At 36.7% G+C, this 21,976-nt stretch overlaps 2 pseudogenes; one reads left to right on the plus strand and one right to left on the minus strand.

The window, feature by feature from the left end:
- Nucleotides 1–4,974: 4,974 nt before the first annotated feature.
- Nucleotides 4,975–5,395, minus strand: LOC129495776 (60S ribosomal protein L23-like; annotated as a pseudogene).
- Nucleotides 5,396–12,238: 6,843 nt separating this feature from the next.
- On the plus strand, nt 12,239–13,733 carry LOC129495676 (zinc finger protein 385C-like; annotated as a pseudogene).
- The last annotated feature ends 8,243 nt before the right edge of the window (nt 13,734–21,976 follow it).

A 21,976-nucleotide genomic window follows, 5' to 3' on the forward strand; every position in this document is an offset into this window, starting at 1 on the left:
CTGTTAGTGTCCCAGGGAGCCCGAGGGCATCCCCGCCCTCCTGGGTCCTGTTCCAACTCCCTGCGAGCCCGTTTCCGCCCGGGAAGGTTGGTGCAGCTCCTGCTTCTCCGGGACGGGGCTCTCCTATCCTGGGGACACTCGCCCCGGCCTCAGCCCGGCTCCTCGCGGGGCCCCTCCCCCTTGGAGTCCTTTTGTTTCTTTATTTCTTTTTCCCCGTCTTCCTACCTTGATAGAAGTGCGAACTCTTCTCACTGTAGCATTCCAGCTGGTCTCTCTTTAAATCTCAGGCCGAATTCGTAGATTTTCAGGATGATTTGAAGGTTATCTAGGTAATTTGGTGGGGACAGGTGATTTGGGGACCCTACTCTTGTGCCATCTTGCCCCTCCTCCCTACTATGAAGAATTTTCTGTCATGATTCATTTATTCAAAAATAGGGATTGAGTTCCTCATGTGATGAGGCAGTATGCTGCACCTAGAGATGGAAAGATAAGTAAAAAAAGATGCAGACCTCACACTTGTGGAACTGACTGATTAGTGTGAAAGCCAATTATCAGTTCACAAAATATAATTTTTAATCATAAATATTGGTGATGGATATGAAGGAAATGCTCATTGTGATATGGGAGTGTGAAGAAAGATTCGTTTTTATAATCAGTGTGTAAAAAATTAACACGTATAGTGTTTGAGAAACTAATTTAAATATGTTTCTTCGAAATAATATAAGTAGTATAACACTAAGAATTTAAACTAAATGCTGATCCACATCAGTGAAGTTTGTGATTAAATCTTATTCTAATATAATTTACTAAAATCTGAATATATGGGTCATAATTTTTCTGGTCTTTAATTCATTTGGATTTTCATGTATTCATTTGAATTTTTATGTGAAGTAAAAATTTTAGCCAATTTAATTAATTCTAAATGATATTTGAAAATACTGCTTTCTGAACTTTACTAGAATCATCTGGTCTACTGAATTGCTACTGTATTTTTGTAGAATTTTATTATCATAGAAGTTATTCCCATCAGTCTAACAGGGAATTTAGAAAACAACATATAATTTCTTTTAACCCTGAAACAAATTGTTTTGTGTTACATGCAGGATCCTTGGATCCTTGGAAGACACATCTCTGGGTCTCCTCTCAAATTTGATCTCCTTTGCTGGTTTCTTTTTCTCTGCTACCTAAATTTATTGTTTTCCAAGTCTTCACCTCAGCTCCTTATGATGCGAATGCCTTCTGTGTCCCTTGTTTATTCCTGCAGGGTAATTATCATCAGTAATACAGCTCCTGTGTCCTCATCTTTAGAACATGGTGATTTGGTGATTAGACATCTTAGCTGATTTCTCCCCTGACATACTCATGCTGAAGAGTTTGGTTCTTTAGATAATCTAGGTTTGAATCCTTTTTTCATAATTTACCAATTGTGTGTCATTTCAAGATATTACTTAAAATCAACGTGTGTTTTGTTATCCTTATCTCTAAAATGGTAGAATAATGGCATATATATCATAGGGTTGTTTTGAGGCTTAAATGAGGTACTATATAAAAGTACCTGAGAAGAAATAAACAGTTCTTCAAATAAAACATAAAAATGGCCAGCAGACAGATGAAAAAATGCTTAACATCATTCATCATCAGGGAAATGCAAATCAAAACTACAATGAGATAGCACTTCCTACCTGTCAGAATAGCCAAAATCACAAAAGAAACAAGAGTTGAGAAGGATGTGGGGAAAAAGGTACCCTTTTGCACTGCTGGTGGGAATGTAGCCAGTGTGGAAAACATTTAGAGATTCTTCAAAAAGTTAAAAATAGAACTACCCTATGATCCAGTAATCACACTCTTGGGTATTTACCTCCAAACTACAAAGACCACTATTTCAAAGGGATACATGCACGTCTATATTTATTGCAGCATTCTTTACAATAGCCAAATTATGGAAGCAGCCCAAGTGTCTGTTAATAGATGAATGGTTAAAGAAGATGGTGTGTGTGTGTGTGTGTGTGTGTGTGTATGTGTATGTGTGTATATATAAAGAAGAATGAAATCTTGCCATTTGCAATGACATTAATGGAGCTAGAGAGTATCCTGCTAAATGAAATAAGTCAGAGAAAGACAAATACCATATGCTTTCACTCGTGGAATTTAAGAAATAAGTGGGCAAAGAGAAAAAAAAAAGACAAACCAAGAAACAGACTCTTAACATAGAGAACAAACTAATGGTTACTAGAGGGGAAGTGGGTGGGGGGAATGGGTGAAATAGGGATTGAGGAAGGCACTTGTCATTATAAACATTGGGTGATGTATGGATACCCGGTATCTATATATTTTATACCTTAAACTAATAACATACTGTATGTTAATTATGCTGGAATTAAAATGTACAAAAAAATGTACCTTGTATAAAAAACAAAGCAAAACTTGAGACACTTATGTAAGTGTTCTATGTGTTTATGAGGGGACTTGCATTTCCAAATTGCAGATGGAGAAATAATTATTATATCACCTTTTTATTTGATTTATTAGATTCCTACATATTTATCCTTTATCTATGTAAATAATTTTATGTCTGGTTATGGATGCTATTAATTGTTCCACTGAAGGTCAAGGCAGTATTACATTATTTATCATTTAATGTGCCTTTCAGATATTTTAAAACAAGACTGTAAATTTAGTACTTAAATTTAAATCTAGATGCTAATGACAGATAGCATAATAAAAACAAATAAATACATAGCTAGCCTCAAATATGAGGCAGATCTCTTCAGAGAAGAATGTGAATAACTGTGAGCAGAGCTGATTTTGTGGGGCTGCTGCCCACTGGGTTAATAAATGAGAGGTGGAAGCCAGAAATTTAGCTTCTATCAGTAAAGCACATTAGAAGTGGTCTTCAAATACAGAGTTTTCAGATAAAGTATTTAATTGATTGCAAACAGTTTAATGTGTGGCACCCTATTCATAAGCTATGGCTGAAAAAAAAAATGCCTCCAAATTCATCTTGGGGTTATGCTAATCTCCAAGACCCCAAAGTATCTTGATTGGGTCTGCCATTTCCCTCAACAAAACTTGGAGTAAACCCATATTCTTTTTTTTTTAAATTGAAGTATAATTAGCATATAATGTTATATTAGTTTCAGGTGTACAACACATTGATTTAACAATTCTGTACTCCGTGCTTACCGCGATAAGTGTTGTCACCATCTAATGGGGTCAGCTACAGGCATTATTAAAAGAGCTAGAAAACGTAAAGCCACACAGAAAGAGAGTGGGGAAAAGAAGAAAAACATATGCAGTATTAATAACATATACATATTTATAACAAATCTTCCACCTAATGTGAGCCTAGAATATAATTTTAAAGCACATTTAATAACATGTTAAAGAAGACAAAAGCATTTATCCTGGATGAAAACAATTTTCTGCAATATCTGATGAAGATTTTGAAGTAAGTATGTTGTGGATATTCAACAAATGAAATTAATACTTAGCTTCTATGGAAACAGAATAAAGAATTATATTCTTGAAAGGTATATCCTAAACACCAACAGTATATGCTACATAGAAAGCACTCATTAAATATTCCATGAGTAAATGAATAAAAAGTATAGAGTAGTGTCACTTACAAATATAAGTTTAAAGATAGGGAAGAAAGTATTAGCAAGTGAAACAGCAGTGTTTATAAAATAGTATGAAGTATTAGCAAACTGAATTTATCAGTATATATGTAAATATCACATTATCAAAATATGGTTTATCCCAATACTTAAGGAAGTTGAACACCACAAAATCTATTATTGCAGTTTATATTTAGTTGATACTGTGGCTGAAAAAAAAATAGTCCAATTTAAGGACCATTGTCCTAGTGCTTGGAAATGTTGCTAATAGATAACTCTCAGCTACTGGTCAATTTCAAGAAATGACTGGATGAAGAGTCAGCTTGTCCAAGTTCAAGCCCCTTTTCCTGTACAACTTGAATTCAAATAACTGGTACATCAGGAAGTTTAAGGACATGACCCTCTCCTGCCAATTTAATAAAAGTCTGGTATACCATCCCATCTTAGCTTTGGAGCCTCTTGTGGTGTTTGATGGTGTTTCCACTGGGATTTCATTATAGTCTAATTTTTCCTTTTGCCCAGTCCTGTTTCTTTCCCTTTTCTTCCATAAATGATCCTAACACTTGATTCTCTATCACCTTTCTACCTCATACTCTGCATCCTGGGAAATCTTGCTAGTGATGGAATAATATTAATATATTAAAGAAAGCTATACAGGGAAAACACTTGAACAATTTAAACATTTATTCAAGATACATCTCTTAGGAAACTAGAATTTGAAGGGTATATTCATGAAGTAATGACCTATATTAAAACTAGAAGCAAATTAAGAAAAAACACAGAGCATTGGAACTCATAAGAAAGTGAAGCACCTTCTGGGGTTCCTGAGTGGTGCAGTCTGTTGAGTGTCTGACTCTTGGTTTCAACTCAGGTCATGATTCCAGGCTTGTGAACTCAGGGTCATGAGCTATAGGCCTCCATGCTCAGTAGAGAGTCACCTTGGGACTCTCTCTCTCCTTCTCCTCCTCCCTCCCATGTTCGAGCTCTTTCTCTCTCTCTCTCTCTAAAATAAATTTTTAAAAAAGGGAAGCAAGTTTTCTTATATAGAAAATCAACATGCAAAGGCTCAAAAACATTCCTACACCACACTAAAAACTAATAGATAATATACTAAAATATACATTAATAATGGCAGTTAATAGTTTGAATATTTATTGTTTGCCCAGTACTCTTTTTTTTTGTAAAAACTATACTATATTTTTAAAAAAGAGTGTAGTGGACACACAATATTATGTTAGTTTCAGATGAACAACATAATGATGCAACAACTCTATACATTATGCTGTGTTCACTACAGTGTAGCTGCCGTCTGTCCCCATACAACGCTGCTACATCACCGACTATATTCCTTTTATTTTTATGTAGTGCTGCCAGCATTAGATGCAATCCTGGGCCACAAGTCTGCACCCTCCTTTGCAACTGGTCCTGTGATAACAAAACTTTTGATTTCACCATCATTTTTTACTATGACCTCCATATTATCTTCAAAATTGAGAATTGCGCCATCTTTTCTCTGGCATGACTTTCGTTGTTGAATTACCACTGCTGGATGTACCTTTTTTCTGAGCTCTGGTTTGCCTTTCTTCACTGTGGCCATCACCATGTCACCCATACCTCCAGTAGGAAGTCTGTTCAGCCGTCCCTTGGTCCTCTTCATAGAAATGATATACAGATTTTTAGCTCCTGTGTTGTCAGCACAGTTGATCATGGCTCCTACGGGGAATCCGGGAAATCCAGAATTTCACCCCAGAGGACTCACCACATCATTGCTTTGACATCTTGAACACCAGAAAGGGACAGAAAGCCTGTGCCTTTTATTTTTATGACTTACTCATTTTATAACTGGAAGCCTGTATCTCTCGCTCTTCATCCATTTTGCCCCAGTCCCTACCTCTCTCTCCTCAAATAACCATCAGTTTTTTTCTCTGTATTTACAGCCTGATTCTGCTTTTTGTTTATTCTTTTTTTTTTTTTAGCTTTCTCTTATGAGTGAAATTACATGATATTTGTCTTTCTCAGTCTGACTTATTTCACTTGTTTACCTGGTATTTTGATAAAGGCTTTACGTATTCCCAAGTAAGATATGAATACGTATCTAGGAATAATCTTAATAAAAGATGGTAATGTATATATGGAGGAAATTATAGAACAATGTTTTAGGGTAGAAAAGAAAATCTGAAAAATGAGGGCTGAGCCATTTAGGGATTATTAGATTAGTGAAACTTTAACAAGCTAATCTTAATAGTTCTACATAAGATCTAAGAACCAAGAAGAGCCAAAGCATTATTCAAGTTGTTAGAGAAACTTTTCTCATCATATATAAGCTCACTATAAATCTATTATAATAAAGACAGAGCAGTATTAGGATGGAGATAAATAAAAATAGGTGTAACAAAATAGATCTCAGTCTATTAATGTATGGACACCTGATACGTGACAAATAAGGCATTGCACAACAGTAGAGAAAGAATACAGTAAATAGTTCTGGGACAATGACCAACGTTACAGAAAAAAAATAAATTTAGGTTTTTTTTTTTTTTTTTTAAGATTTTATTTATTCGAAAGAGAGAGCGAGAGTGCACAAGCAGGAGAAGCAGCAGGCAGAAGGAGAGGGAGCAGCAGGCTCCCTGCTGAGCAGAGTGCCCAGTGTGGGGCTCAATCCCAGACCCTAGGATCATGACCTGAGCCAGAGACAGACGCTTATCTGACTGAGGCGCCCCTCAATTTATATTATAATTATACTATGCACAAGATCAATTCTAGCTAGGTTTAAAAAATTTTAACGCAGAAAAGCAAACTTTTAAAAACTTTTATCAGGAAATACTGATAATCATACTTATTTATGATCTAGTGGTTGACAAGGATAATTTCGAGGAGAAAAAAGCCTACTCCATAAAGGAATTGATTGATGCATTGACTTCTTTAAAATTTAAGTCTTCTTCACAGCAAAAGATATACACAACTTCATTTTTTATTATTTCTCAACTTATTTTTAATACTTGATTATATATTTATAGATTTTCAGACATAAAGTATTTTGCAGAATTTTGAACATTTCATAAATAATGTCCTAACTTGGTTTTTCTTTTCATTAATAGTATTTTTAAAATAGTAGATATAGTCTTAGTTCATTCATTAATTTTCATAACCTATTGAGTAGCAAGGATATTCTTCATATATATTGATATAAATTTATATAGCTTACAAGTTTTTCTTTTATGAACAGTGTGGCTATAAATATTGTTGTGATGGGACAGACATTGCATCCAGTTTACTTTAGAGAAAAGGTATGTAGACAGGTGAAGGAAGGAGGCAAAGAAATAGGATCAGGAGAGGACACATGGAGTTTTATACAGAACAATAGACCAAAAAAATCTGAAGCAAATATAGCATAAAGTTACATTTGTAAAGGTTGGGCAAATGGCACAAAGCTGTTTTTCATATTCTATTACATGATTGTTTCATATATAAGAAAGAGCTTCTTGTTTTCTTAATGCTTTCTGCCTTGTGTTCAACCTTAGATGGTATTGATATCGTGAACTCTTTTTGTTCCTTTCTTATGTATATTTGCATAATCTATTCCTTGTGACATTTCTGAATCATTTTCTTTTAGATGCAGTTTTAAAATACTGCATAAAAAATGAATATTATTTCTTGATTGAGTCTAACATTCCTTTTACTTTCCAATAAATAGATGGGTTAATCCTACTTACATTTTTCAACAGTGTCAGTAAGATAGAATTTATATACCAGACAATTCACCAACTTAAAGTCACTCATTTAAGGTATACAAATTCAGTGTTTTTTTCATATTCATTCATGGTAAATGCAACCATCACCAGACAATCTGCATTAAAATATTTTTGCCCTCCCAAAAAGATACTCTATATCCCTTTATGGTTATCATTTTTTTCCCATAAGTGCCCTTACTGCTAGGTAAACATTGCTCTAGTTTCTGTCTCATTTAGAGTTTTCATTTCTGGACATTTCATATATATGGAATCTTACCATATCTGGTCTTTCTGTCCGGGTTCTTTCACTTACCATAATGTTTTTGAGGTTCATCCATATTGCACTGTATATCGTCACTTCATTCCCTTTCATTGCCAGATAATACTCCATTCAGTGAACAACATATTTTAGTTATCCACTTATAATTTGATAGACATTTCTATTGTTTTTATTTGTTTTTTTTTAAATTTTATTTATTTATTTATGATAGTCACAGCGAGAGAGAGAGAGAGAGAGAGAGAGAGAGAGAGAGAGAGAGAGAGAGAGAGAGAGGCAGAGACACAGGCAGAGGGAGAAGCAGGCTCCATGCACCGGGAGCCCGATGTGGGATTCGATCCCGGGTCTCCAGGATCGCGCCCTGGGCCAAAGGCAGGCGCCAAACTACTGCGCCACCCAGGGATCCCTGTTTTTATTTGTTTTTGTTGCTATTTTGAAGGCTGCATAGAATGTTCATGTGCAAGTTTTTGTGTGGTTGTATGTTTTCTTTTGGTTGTATACCTAGGGCTGGAATTACTGGATTATATGGTAACATTTTGTTAAACATATAATGTTCAACATTTTGAGGAACTTCCCGATTGTTTTACAAAGCAGTACTGGAAATATACTGGACCAGTATATTTCCACCAGCAATATATCAATTCCTGTTTCTCCACATTTTTGTTAATATTTGTTATCTCTAGTTCTAGGCATTAAGTAGCTGTAAAGAAGTATTTCCTTTGGGTTTGATTTGAATTTTCTAAGTGATTAATGATGTTAAACATATTTTCATATGGTAATTACCACTTGTGTCTCTTTGGAGAAATGTTTATTTAAATCCTCTGTCCAATGAGAATATGCACTGCATCACTTGCCATCAGGGAAATACAAATCAAAACCACAATGAGATACCACCTCACACCAGTGAGAATGGGGAAAATTAACAAGGCAGGAAACAACAAATGTTGGAGAGGGTGCGGAGAAAAGGGAACCCTCTTACACTGTTGGTGGGAATGTGAACTGGTGCAGCCACTCTGGAAAACTGTGTGGAGGGTCCTCAAAGAGTTAAAAATAGACCTGCCCTACGACCCAGCAATTGCACTGTTGGGGATTTACCCCAAAGATTCAGATGCAATGAAACGCCGGGACACCTGCACCCCGATGTTCCTAGCAGCCATGTCCACAATAGCCAAACTGTGGAAGGAACCTCGGTGTCCATCGGAAGATGAGTGGATAAAGAAGATGTGGTTTATGCATACAATGGAATATTACTCAGCCATTAGAAATGACAAATACCCACCATTTGCTTCAACGAGGATGGAACTGGAGGGTATTATGCTGAGTGAAGTAAGTCAATTGGAGAAGGACAAACAGTGTATGTTCTCATTCATTTGGGGAATATAAATAATAGTGAAAGGGGATATAAGGGAAGGGAGAAGAAATGTGTGGGAAATATCAGAAAGGGAGACAGAACATAAAGACTCCTGACTCTGGGAAACGAACTAGGGGGGGTGGATGGAAGGGGAGGAGGTTGGGGGGTGGGGGTGAATGGGTGACGGGCACTGAGGGGGGCACTTGACGGAATGAGCACGGGGCGTTATTCTGTATGTTGGCAAATTGAACACCAATAAAAAATAAATTTATTAAAAAAAATAAATCCTCTGTCCAGGTTTTAATTGGATTTTTTTTTAATTGAGTTGTAAGAGTTCTTTATATTTCCTGGATACAAGTTCTATATCACATACATGATTTGTAAATATTTTATTTCATCCTTTGGATTGTCTTTTATGTGCTTAGTGTTTTTAAAGCATTAAAGTTTTTATTTTGATGAGGTCCAATTTATCTTTTTTTTTTTTTTTTGTTATCTGAGCTTTTAGTGTCACTTCTAAGAATGGTTTGCCTAATCCAAGATCACAGGGATTCAAGCCTTGTTCTAAGGATATTCTAATTTTACAGTTTTTACATTATGTAAAATAAAAATTTTAGGAATTTTTATATATTGCATGTATTTATAACTGTGTAGGTATAATTGAAGTTTTAATTGAAAAAAATGACTCCCATTGAATTGTCTTGGCATTCTTGTTGAAAATCAGTGTCTGAATTTATTTCTGGGCTCTTATGTCTATTTCAGTGATCTAAATGTCCAGCCTTATGACTGTACTGCACTGTCTTGATTACTGGAGCTTTGTAGTAAGCCTTGAAATTAGAGTTATGAGTCCTCCAAATTTGTTCTTCTTATCCATAATATATCTTAATATGTATAACAAATATGATACCACATATTATAATGTATTACACATTATATAATACATATTGTTACTGTCACTTATTTTTAAAAAAAATTTTTAATGTATTTTTTTTAAGATTTTATTTATTCCTAGAGACAGAGAGAGAGAGAGAGAGAGGCAGAGACACAGACAGAGGGAGAAGCAGGCTCCATGCAGGGAGCCTGACGTGGGACTCGATCCCGGATCTCCAGGATCACACCCTGGGCTTCAGGTGGCACTAAACCGCTGTGCCACCAGGGCTGCCCTGCTGTCACTTATTAAGTGTAGTCACCACTGTCACCATACAATCTTATTCCAGTATTATTGACCATATTCACTATGCCATACTTTTCATCTATGTGAATTACTTATTTTATAACTGGAAGTTTATACCTTATCTCTTTATTTATTTCATACATCACTTCACCCACCTTTCCTCTTGCAGCCACCAATTCATATTGTGTATTTGAGTCTGTTTGTTCATTTGTTTTGTTTTAGATTCCACAAATAAGTGAAATCCTATGATACTTGTCTTTGACTTATTTCACTTAGTATGATACTCTCTAGGTCCATCCATGTTGTTGCAAACAGCAAGATTTCATATTTTTATGGCTAATATTTTATTGTGTGTATATACCACATATTTTTTACCCATTTATCTATCAGTGGACACTTAGTTTGCTTCCATATCTTGGCTATTGTAAATAAGGCTGAGGTAAACTTGGGGTGCATATATCTTTTTGAGTTAGTGTTTTCATTTTCTTTGGGTAGATAACCAAATGGTGGAATTAATTGATCATGTGGTATTTCTATTTTTAATTGTTTGAGGAACCTCCATGCTGTTTTCTGTAGTGGCTGTACTGATTTATATTTCCATAAATAGTGCATGAGTGTTCCCTTTTTTCCATATTCTCGCCCATATATTTCTTGTGTTTTTGATACTAGCCCTGACTATTATGACTAGTATGAGGTGCTGATCAGTGTTTTGATTTGCATTTCTGTAATGATGAGTGATGTTAAACATCTTTTTTATGTGTCGGCCATCTGAATGTCTTCTTTGGAAAAATGTCTATTCAGGTCCTCTGTCCATTTTTAAATTGGATTGTTTGGTGGTATTATATAAGTTCCTTATATTTTGGATATTATGTACTTATTATGTACTTAATTTGTAACTTACAAATATCTTCTCCCATTCATTAAATTGCTTTTTTGTTTTATTGATGGTTTGCTTTGCTGTGAACATTTAAAAGTTTGAAACATTTAAAAGTTTGAAATATTTGCCGAGCAATATAAAGAGCAATATTACAGATACTTGTGTATTTGTACTACCAATCCGAATAAACATTTGTCAATATTTTTTCATTTTTAGTCCCAGATTTTTGATAAGAGAAATATAACTTTGTCCCAAAATTATAGTCCTCTTTGGAACTTTCCCATAAGAAAGTAAAGAGGCAAACCATAGCCTGTGGGAACATACTGCTTTCTCTTTCTTTTTTTTTTTCTTTCTGTCTTCTGTCTCTATGTCTGTCCCTTCTCTGTCTCTCCCTACCCCCCATAGTTATCTACCTACCTGTGTACCTATCTCTTTGATCTTTCTGTGGAACTGTTATTATGAATTTGATGTTTTATTTTCAAGTGCACCTTTAAAAACATTTTAATATTTGTCACCCATTCATTTGTCACCCATATATTTAATGAGTGAATACTCATTAAATATATATATTGAATGTCTAGCATACACCGGGCGTTACTCTAATTGGTAGGAAAAAAACAGTAAAAAATATAGGAGAAATTCCTTCTTCCACTCTTAAAGCTTATATTTTAGTAAATATGATTTTAGGAATAATTAGTGGTATGTGAATTAAAGCAATTAAGAAAATAAAAGGTGAAGAGGTGTGTATGTGTGTTGATGAGGGTTATTTTTGATAAGTTGTTCAGGGAAGGTTATATATGAGCAGAGATTTGAATGGCATAAATAATGAAAAAAATCAAGAAAATTTAGAGGAAGAGGTCTTAAGCAGACATTTCTCTTGACTTTATAGGATAGTCAACAGTATTTTGAACTACTGATTTTATGCTTATTTCTGCTGAACTGATTTTAAGTTAATAGCTGTATGGTAATGTCCTCTCTATTTCACTCCTCAAGTTCTTGCTACTTCCCTTGGTTGCAGGGAGAGTTACAGAAAATTGAAAAGGACAGCATGTTTGAGTTTTATCACCTTTGCTCCACTTTCCCTAAGGACCAGTGGGAATCTTCCCTGATTTTGCCTTTGACCTGTCAATGATGTTTGCACATGGCTTTAAGAAAAGGGGTATTGGGTAGCGAGAGCAGGTGGCCACGGCGGGCTCCATCTCTGCCCTGCAGGAATGAAGCGGCCCCTGAGCCCCTCTCCCCCGGGTGAGAAGGAGACCCCACATCTGGAGCTACAGAGTGCCTCCTCGGCCTCCAGAACCGCCTAAGGCCAAGCAGGGAGAGGAAGCGGCCATCCTACACTCCCTGTGATGTCTGCAACATCCAGCTGAACTCCGCAGCCCAGGCCCAGTGCACTGTGGGGGGTGTGCCCACCAGGTAGCTTCGGCAGCTCAGCTTGGGGACACCCCCACCGGGCCAGGTGATGCTCCGTGGTGCCTCCGAAGGCGAAGGGGGAGAATGCTCTTGGCAGGCCCAGCCTCCAGTGCCCCCAGGCCCCTGCTGGCTTCCCTGCCCCTGCCTGCCAGGCCTCTGCAGCCCCCGCTGGACTTCAAGCACTTGCTCACCCTCCACTCGAATGGTGCCACTGCACTCAGTCTCACCCCCAACTTCAGCACGATGGACCCCATCCAGAAAGCTGTCATCAGCCACACATTTGGGGTCCCTTCCCCTCTGAAGAAGAAGCTCTTCGTTTCCTGTAACATCTGTCACCTGAGGTTCAACTTCGCAAACCAAGCCGAAGCACATTACAAAGGCCACAAACCCGTCAGAAAACTCAAGGCTGTTGAAGCTGCCAAGAGCAAGCAGAGGCCACAAACCCTGGCCTGGGATGGGGTGCTGGTGTCCCCAACCCCGACTCCAGGCAGTGGATCCCCTGGAGAGCCACAGAGCAAAGCAGTTACTGCAGCCTCTCCTCCTGGCCCCCAACTCCAGCCACTGCTGACTCTGGACCCCACACCCAGGGAGCCGGCCCACTCAGACCTCTTGGATCCTGCCTCCTCTTCCTCTTCTTCCTCCTGCCCATCCTGTTCCCCAGAGCCTGGGAGAGAGGCACCAGGGCCTGAGCCAGCAGCAGCTGCTGTGGAAGTGGTGTGAGTGGGGAGGGCAAGGGTGAGAAGGGGTGCCTCTACTGTCCTACTTGCAAGGTGACTGTGAACTCTGTCTCTCAGCTTCAGGCTCACAACACAGGAGCCAAGCACCGGGGGATGGTGGAAGGTCAGCGAGGTGTTCCCCAAAAGGGCCGGGGCCACAGAGTGCCCCGGGGAGCTGGACACAAGGCCAAGAGAGTGGCAGGGGGCCAGGGGGGCCGACAGGGGCCCAGCCCTCCTTTTCACTTGATCTGTGTCAGCTCCAGGTCAATTCAGAGACCCAACTCAAGGAGTTGAAACTGGCCTTGCAGAAGCAATTCACCAAGACGCTAGCAGCCCACTTCCTGCCCAGCTCCATCCCTGCTGCGGCCGCAGCCTCTGTACCCTGCCAGGGCCCCTGGCCCTCCGGCCTGCCCCCACAGCAGCCACCACCCTCTTCCCAGCTCCCATCCTGGACCCGGCTCTGTTCTGTTCCCCAACAGGAGCCGTCTGCCCTGCCACAGGGCTCATCGTCTTTGCCCCCTCTAGGCTTCTGACGAGGCCAGCAGTCACTGTCGTGGCCTCCACTTCCCGAGATGCCTGAGTTTTCCTCCATCCCCCAAGGGACTGCCATGTACACCCTAGGGCTTCCTGCCCAATCTAGGAAAAGCTGGGCTAGTTTCAAGGGCACCTGCCCTTTACACAATCTGGACTAGGGATTCCACTACTACCCTCCAGACCCAAGGATGTTCTATCCCCACTCTCCTTTCCCCAGCCTTCTCAAGCTAGTTCTGGGCTCCCCTGCATTGCCCAGACTGATTTATGGGGAACAAACTAAGAAAGCCCAGAGATCTATGCAAAACGCTAGCCCCAGCCCCATGGTACTCTCATTTCCCCAACTTGAGACCTATACTCCCATGGCCAGAGGCCCAAGGAATATTACCTTTGAGCCCAAGGACAAGTCTACAGAGGAGGCCCTCCCCATTCACTGGATTCTCTGGAGAATCACTGAAGGTGGCAGATGGGGTCTCAAGCTGGAGAGGGTTCAAGGCTATTTGGACAAGGTGACCCAGGGGAGTAGAAGACTGTGGAGGAGAAAGGGAGCAGTGTTAAATGGGGGCAAAGCCAAGGTGGGGCTGGGACTGAAAGCTTTTGGGGTTCCTCTGCTCTGACAAGATAGGGTAGGAGAGAGGAAGGTGGGGTGATTTTTCTGGCTGAGCCCAGTTTTAACAGGGGTAATCAACCCCACATAAGCTCTCCTCTCAGCCTGTCATTGATTCCTGGTGAACTTAGGAAGGGGTGGGGGGAGCACTAGGTCTCCCTCAGACTCTGGACCCAGCTAACAACAACCCCCCTGCCAGGGCTCCCTAACAAAGAGCTTTCCCCTCCTGCTTCTTATCCCAAACTGGTCCCTAACACTAAATCCAGCTTTCCCTCCTCGCAACCAGCACCCAGCCCCCTCACTGTGAAGCTGAGTGTTGCATCCAGGCTGATATACTCTCAAGACCCATTTTCATGCTGTCAAAGTTAACGTTACAACCTCCATCCCACCCCCAGTGCTGCTCCTTCACCCCACAATATGGCACTTTGCCAGTATCCACCTGTATCATCATCATCATCTTCTTTTTTTTTAATCTTTTCTTTTTTTAGATACTTCCAAGGGAGGATAAGAGGGGGAGGGGAGGGAAACTTTTTGATAACAATTGTGGTTTTATTGTGTCCAATGCATCAATAAATGTATTCAAGCCCGAAAAAAAAGGGGTTATTGTTGGAGTTCTTACAGATTATGTAAATTATTTTTAGTTTATAATGCTTAAGAATGTTTCTTGTCAGACATTTTGGCTCTAGTATATGTGGTAATTGGTATTTTTCTTGATTTGGGCTGTATTCCATTTGTAGATAATCATGCTATTTTAATTGGCAGATAGGGTCTGTTGCATAAATGAATTAAAGGTAAAGTTTTAAATTCTTTTTTAATTTTATGGATTTTTTTGAGGATACTAAGAAGGAAATGGGTGGAAAAGTTTTTTCTTTTTTTGATTCTTGTTTGATTTCTCCTTTCTTATAATTTTTTAAAATTCTAGTATAGTTAACATAGAATGTTATATTAGTTTCAGGTATACAATATAGTGGTCCAGCACTTCCATACATTACCTGGTGGTCATCACAAGTGCCCTCCTTAATTTCCATCACCTATTTCATCCCCACTCCTTTCATAACCATAAGTTTGTTCTCTATAGCTAAGTCTGTTTCTTGGTTTGTCTCTTTCTTTTTTTTCCTTGTTTTTTTTTTAATTCCAAATATTAATGAAATCATATTTGTCTTTCTCTGACTTATTTCACTTAGCATTATACTCTGTAGCTTCAGCCATGTCATTACAGGGTGAAAAATATTTTGACAGCTCTTATGGAAACTCAAACTATAATATTTTTAGACTTTCTTACATATAAATTTTACCTCAGCACTAATCTATCTTAGCATGGTTGCTGTTAAATATAACTGACACTATCACATAATTTAAGATATTAATGTGGTGAAACCATATTTTACTTTTCTGTTTTTATCCACAATATTTGTCTTATGGATTAAAATTTATATGGTTTATTTAGATTATTATTTAGGCAATATCTTTGATACCTTTAATATTAAGTCATTATCATTTATATGTTACATATGCATTATTGTATGTTAAAACTTTATACATAATTAAAATTGCTATTAATAGCTTTTTGCCTTCATTTGGATTTTATTTTTAAAAGCCAAAGGCAGATGCTCAACCACTGAGGTACCCAGGTGTCCCCAAATCACTTGCTCTTTTAACTGCTAAGATTTTTATAACATGTTTGTGGTAATCAAAATTTTATAGTGGCTCCCATGACTTTTCCCCTTTGGTGTTATTTCTATGATTATGTTACCATATATATGGCAGAAGGGAAATGCACTCTCTAAAAGCTGAGAGCCTCTCCAAGTTGACAGGCACCAAGGGAATGGGTACTCCAGTCCTGCAGCCACATATAACAAGATTCTGCCAACAACCTAAGTGAGCCTGGAAGTAGATTTTCCCCAGAGTTTCTAGATAGAGCCAGCCAGCTGGCACCTTGATTTTGGCCTCTGAGGCCCTAATTGGCCTCTGAGACCCTAAGGTCAAACTTATGATCTTTACAACAGTGAAATAATAAATGGTTTTTAAAGTGCTATGTTTGTGGTAATTTGTTATGCAGCAATAGAAAACTAATATGATATTAAAACATTAAAAACCATAAGAATATTATTTTTAACTAATGAAAATACTCTAAGTGATTTAATGTCTTTTTAAATATCTATTTTAGTTTTACATCATAGGCAGTAAAAGTGCTTTTTTTTTTTTTTAAAGACCCTCTGTAAAGGGCTTTGGATATACAAGGAGACATATGAGGCAGTTTCTGTAAACTTGAGTTCTTAAACCATATTTCTAGGCTTAGGTCCCATACAAATATATCTGATAATATAGTGAACCTTGACAATTGAGTCACTCTCTTGGAGGAAATAATTTTTTCCCACTGTGAAAAATTAAATTTTGTAGAACAGCATGAACTGTTTAGTACAGTTTCCTCTCCTTTAATACATTTTTAATGTTTTTAAAGAGTTTGACTCATTATACATGTGGGATCAGTTTACCACTGGCTTAATATAAATCAGAGTTGGTTTTTTTTTTTTAGATAAATCAGAGTTGTAAATAACATGCAGTCTTATACCTAAAGAGTTCTGAAATTCTTTATACTTTTCAACTTTCAACTTTATTTTTAAAAGTCTGAAAAATGCTATTCCAATAAAACTTACTAAAATGATGTCAAGATAGATGTCTTTTCCGCATGTTAAAAATATATATGCATATATTATATGTGTATATAATCTATATATGTATCATGCATATGTGTATGTAATCTGTTATAGACTTTAAAGTACGCTTGATCCTTGAACAACATGGGAGCTAGGGGTATTGATGCCCCACAGAGTTGAAATCTGCATATAACTTTTGAATCTCCCCAAACATAACTACTAATAGCCTATTGTTGACTAGAAGCCTTATTGATAACATAAACATACTATTTGTATGCTGTATGTATTATATACTATATTCTTAAACTAGAGAAAATAAAATGTTAGTATGAAAATTATAAGGGAAATAAAATTTACAGTACTGTACTGTAAAAAATCCACGTACAGGTGGACTCACACAGCTCAAACCCATGTTGTTCAGGGTCAACTGTAATCCCAACATCATGGGCATCTTTGGCCTTGGCTAACACTTATGACATATTAATAATTTATATTACTCATAACTTTTTCTATTGAATGTCAAGTAAGTACCATGACCTGTGCTGTGATTTTATGTACATACTTCATGACTGTGGTCTGTACCTTACAGGAATTACAAAGAAACAGATAAGAAATATAAAATGTGATAAATTTTGTAAGAAATATGGCAGTGTTATAAAGAATGTTGATCCACTGCATTTAGGAATAAATAGTAGTAGAGGGAATACTAAAGGGATTTTATTTTTATTGTATTTGTTCAAATGCCTTAGGCATTACTTTCGTGAATTCCATCTTCATTATAAACAACAAGTTTAATTTTTAATTCTCTCCAGTAAGAACTAAAACAAGTTCATTACTCTTCATTTATCTTTCTTTGTTTTGTGATTTTTAAAATAGTGCAACTAAAAGCCCTCAATTTACAGTATTGTAGAAGTATTAAGGATTTAATTTTTCCAATATGTCAGTTATACCTTTATTATCATGAGCCAGGAAGTGTCAAGAATTTTATGTATATATATTTTTTATCTCAATAGGAGATTTGTAATAACAAGAACTGTTTGATATGTGTTAGTGTGATCTCTTAACCTTTGATATGATTACATGACTTACGCCATAAAAAATTTTATGATCACCAAAGGCTATACCAGAAGAACAAATGACATATGATTAAAGTTAAATATACAGAAAAACTTTGATATTTCAGTAAATATGGTTAATTAGAAAAGTTACTTTATCTTAGGATAACCTCTGGGAATTAAATAATTGTGTAGAGTGAAGGACAGGGTTAGAATCAAAAGATCAAAGTGAATCCCGACTCTGACATAACCTAACTTCATATTTATTTGTTTTGTTGTTGTTTTTTAAAGATTTTATTTATTTATTCATGAGAGACACAGAGTGAGGCAGAGACATAGGCATAGGGAGAAGCAGACTCCCTGTGAGGAGCCTGATGCGGGACTTGATCCCAGGACTCTGGAATCACTCCTTGACCCAAAGGCAGATGCTCAACCACTGAGCCACCCAGGTGCCCCATATTTATTTGTTTATCTATATACTTTTACCTTCGATAGGATACTTGAATTCTCTTGGAACTCTCTCTGTTCAGGTAGCAATGATGACATCTCTTTGTCAGGGCTATTAGGCGATTCATTATTAATAACGTGGAGATTTCATTTTATGCTGTAAGATATACCAAAGTTGCAGATATAATAATATGGTTATTTATAATAATGATACCAAATAAAAATAGGTGATTGCTATGCTTAAGTGCAAAGACTCATGATGTATCTCATCTCTCCAAGAATTGTCAGTAGTCATTCTTCATACTCTTACATGGAGGCTGAGGATGATGTGAAGTCAGTATTATAAAGGACATATGCACGGCAGAGTTTGTCAGTTTGAAGATGCATAAAACAATGAAATAGATAAAAAAAGTGACGAACAATATGGGCAGATGGCACATAATCAAGAGTCTTATTGATGCAGCATCTCCTTCTCCAATAAAAGAAGATTCTGTAGAGAGGATTTTGTTAAACTTTTGAGTTAGACATGTTTTAAGCCTTTTTATACAATAATGTAGCAAGAACTTTTTAATATACATTCTTGATTGGTTGGTTGGTTGAATGATAATACATTCTTAGACAAAGTAATCAGATTACATTGTTAGCAGTTTTCAAGACAAGGAGGCAGGGTTGAATTCGCAAGGGCTAGCTCTGTGTAAATGGTCAATCTGTTTCCATGGTTACAGACTGGCTGAGTAAACTATAAATTTGTAGGTGTTGGTTTGTGCCCTCTTAAAGAATCTGAAGAAGATTGTTTCTATAAATATGGTTTCCATCTCTGGGCTAAATATGGGTTTGAGGATAAAATTAGGAAAGAAACAGATTTTAAGCTATATAAATAGTTATAAAGATACCTTCCCCATCGACTACCATATTTTCAATATTAAACATGACCATATTTGTAGTTTCTACTATTCTAATTATAAGGAAATACACTTTATCACATCTTTTCTGAAGGCATCCGTTTTTATGATTTTGTTGGCCACAGGTGCTGATGTAATTCTCAGTAATGCAGAAGGCTGTCTTTTTAAATATAATTTATCACCTTCTTTTCAGGACTATTACAGCAACCAATTTTAGCAGACACAAAGAGGATTTTAAAATATGATACAGGAGAGATATTTTCAAATCTAAAATAAGGTTTAGGAACTTCCAAAAAACATAAATGAACATATTTGGGTCTTATTTAAATAAGAATGGGGAGTTTTCATTTCTTATGAAATTACATGACTGTTTTTTAAATTATTTTTACACTCTTTCCTATAAAATAATATTTATAATTTTATTTCTTCTAATTAAAAATAGCAACCTTCCCTCATTTTTTCTTAATTTTGAAATCATTGAACTGTGCTTTTCTTTCTGTTTGGTTTGCTTCTATTCAGTGTTACTGCGATTTTTCTTTCTTCCCCACCTCCCTTACCTCCCAGCTGAGTTGAATTGATTAGAGTTCCCATTGATTTCAAAGGGAATTCTATATACCCCCCAAAACCTCCCTGGCTGTGTGTATGTGCACATAGCCAAGTGATAAAATGCCTCAGAATTACTTACAGCATGTGCAAGATGAAGATTAGTAATAATTTCATCATTATCATGATTACTTCTATTTAATATTTGTATAACACCTTACTCTGAGAAGCTTGGGAAACTATGAATTTTAAAGTATCCAATGAGCTCTAATTTTAACTACACCTCTATGTGCTGGGTAAGGCACAAAATTAATAATGGATTTGAGTGACATCTATTGCTAGGGAAATCTATTTCCATTGCTCTTTAGGCTCCTGTTATTGGAAAATGGCATGTATATTTGCCTAGAAAGTTGGATTGCTATCTCATTATTTTAATACTGGGGGTCCATTTGCTATTTATTTTGAAATAACTCCAAGTGACAGCTTATTCAAAAGTAAAGAAGAAATACACTGATATATATATATATGTATATATATATATTTTCAATGACAATATTAGTTCATATTTAGCATTAGTCATTAACAATCAAATTTTGATGAAAAGGAAAAAAATTTTTATTGCTTTTTATCTTGTACAGACAATGCTAGTTTTACACTCCGTGCCTCAACTTGGATATATCTGATAAATTTTCCTAGCCCTTTAAGGTAAATAAAACTGGATTCAGTATTCTGTCTTTGGGCCTGTTTTACATATGAAAGTGAATTTCACATTATTATAATAAGTTATTTCACACTATTTTTTTAAAATTATAACAGAATGCAAACATCCTACATTTCATGAATCTAATGGAGTAATTAAAATATTAATTTTTTTCAATAATACTTTAACAAAAAGCTTTCATTTCCTAGACTTTTGAAGTATAATTTTAGCTCTACTGGATTTAGATGCAGAAATTAGATATTTTTTTCCTTATATACTCCTTATATACTACTGAGTTTTGCTAAGACTCTTTCTATACCTCTTTTCCATTAAGTGGTAATAATCTGAGAACTTGAAAATGTTTGTTCGGAATTGGTTAATTTATATCTAGGAACATTGAAATAATACACATAAATATATTGCATAATTGTAGTATGACCAAGTTAAGAATACAATTTTGCAAGTGATTGGGGAATAGGAGGGAGAGGTGCGGATGGAGATATGTGGAGTAACATTATGGATTGCTTAGTTTAATAATCATAAAATTCTAAATGTTTGCTACTTAACTGTTTCATAAATAAGGAGGTTGAAACTGAAGAAAGCTAAGTAATTTGAACAAGGTCATAACAGCTGGTCTGTAGTTGACGAAGTCTGATTCAAATCCTGTGCCTCAAAACCTATGGTCTTCCTTGTGAAGTAGGCCAATAATGGGATAAATTTTGACACAAAGGAACATATCTTGAGGGCTCCTCAATAACCTCAGCATTTGAACACTAAGACAACGTGTAATTTGTTCACAGGACTACTATTTTATGACTTGCAGTCACTCTTCTCTTTGGCTTATCAAATCTTTTATCTCTATATCCACTCTCACAGTGGGTTTTATTTCTAAACCATTTTATGTTTTTTTTAAGATTTTATTTATTTATTCATGAGAGACAGAGAGAGGGAGAGGCAGAGATGTAGGCAGAGGGAGAAGCAGGCTCCATGCAGGGAGCCTGATGTGGGACTTGATCCTGGGACTCCAGGATCACATCCTGAACTGAAGGCAGGCGCTTAACCGCTGAGACACCCAGGTGTCCCCCATTTTATGTTTTATATAAACAAATTAGGTTTGCAGGGATTTCCATTATGAACAAATAAATACAATTCCAAAAACTCTGACTACTAATACAACCTCATTTTGTGGTAGTTTGTGGCTTATTTTACTTTCCTGTCTGCCATGGATGGTATTGGTCTCTCATAAATGCTTTGGACCTCAAACTCATATCTGCCTCAGAAAAAACCCACCTAAGACAGCTACCTTGACATTCCCTGTTGTACTTGTTTGTTAATGGCTCATTGTGTAGGTACATTGGGCAATGTATAGTCCAGTGCAATG

This window comes from Nyctereutes procyonoides, unplaced genomic scaffold, assembly GCF_905146905.1.
Source record: "Nyctereutes procyonoides isolate TBG_1078 unplaced genomic scaffold, NYPRO_anot_genome, whole genome shotgun sequence".
In the NCBI taxonomy this organism is placed as follows: Eukaryota; Metazoa; Chordata; class Mammalia; order Carnivora; family Canidae; genus Nyctereutes; species Nyctereutes procyonoides.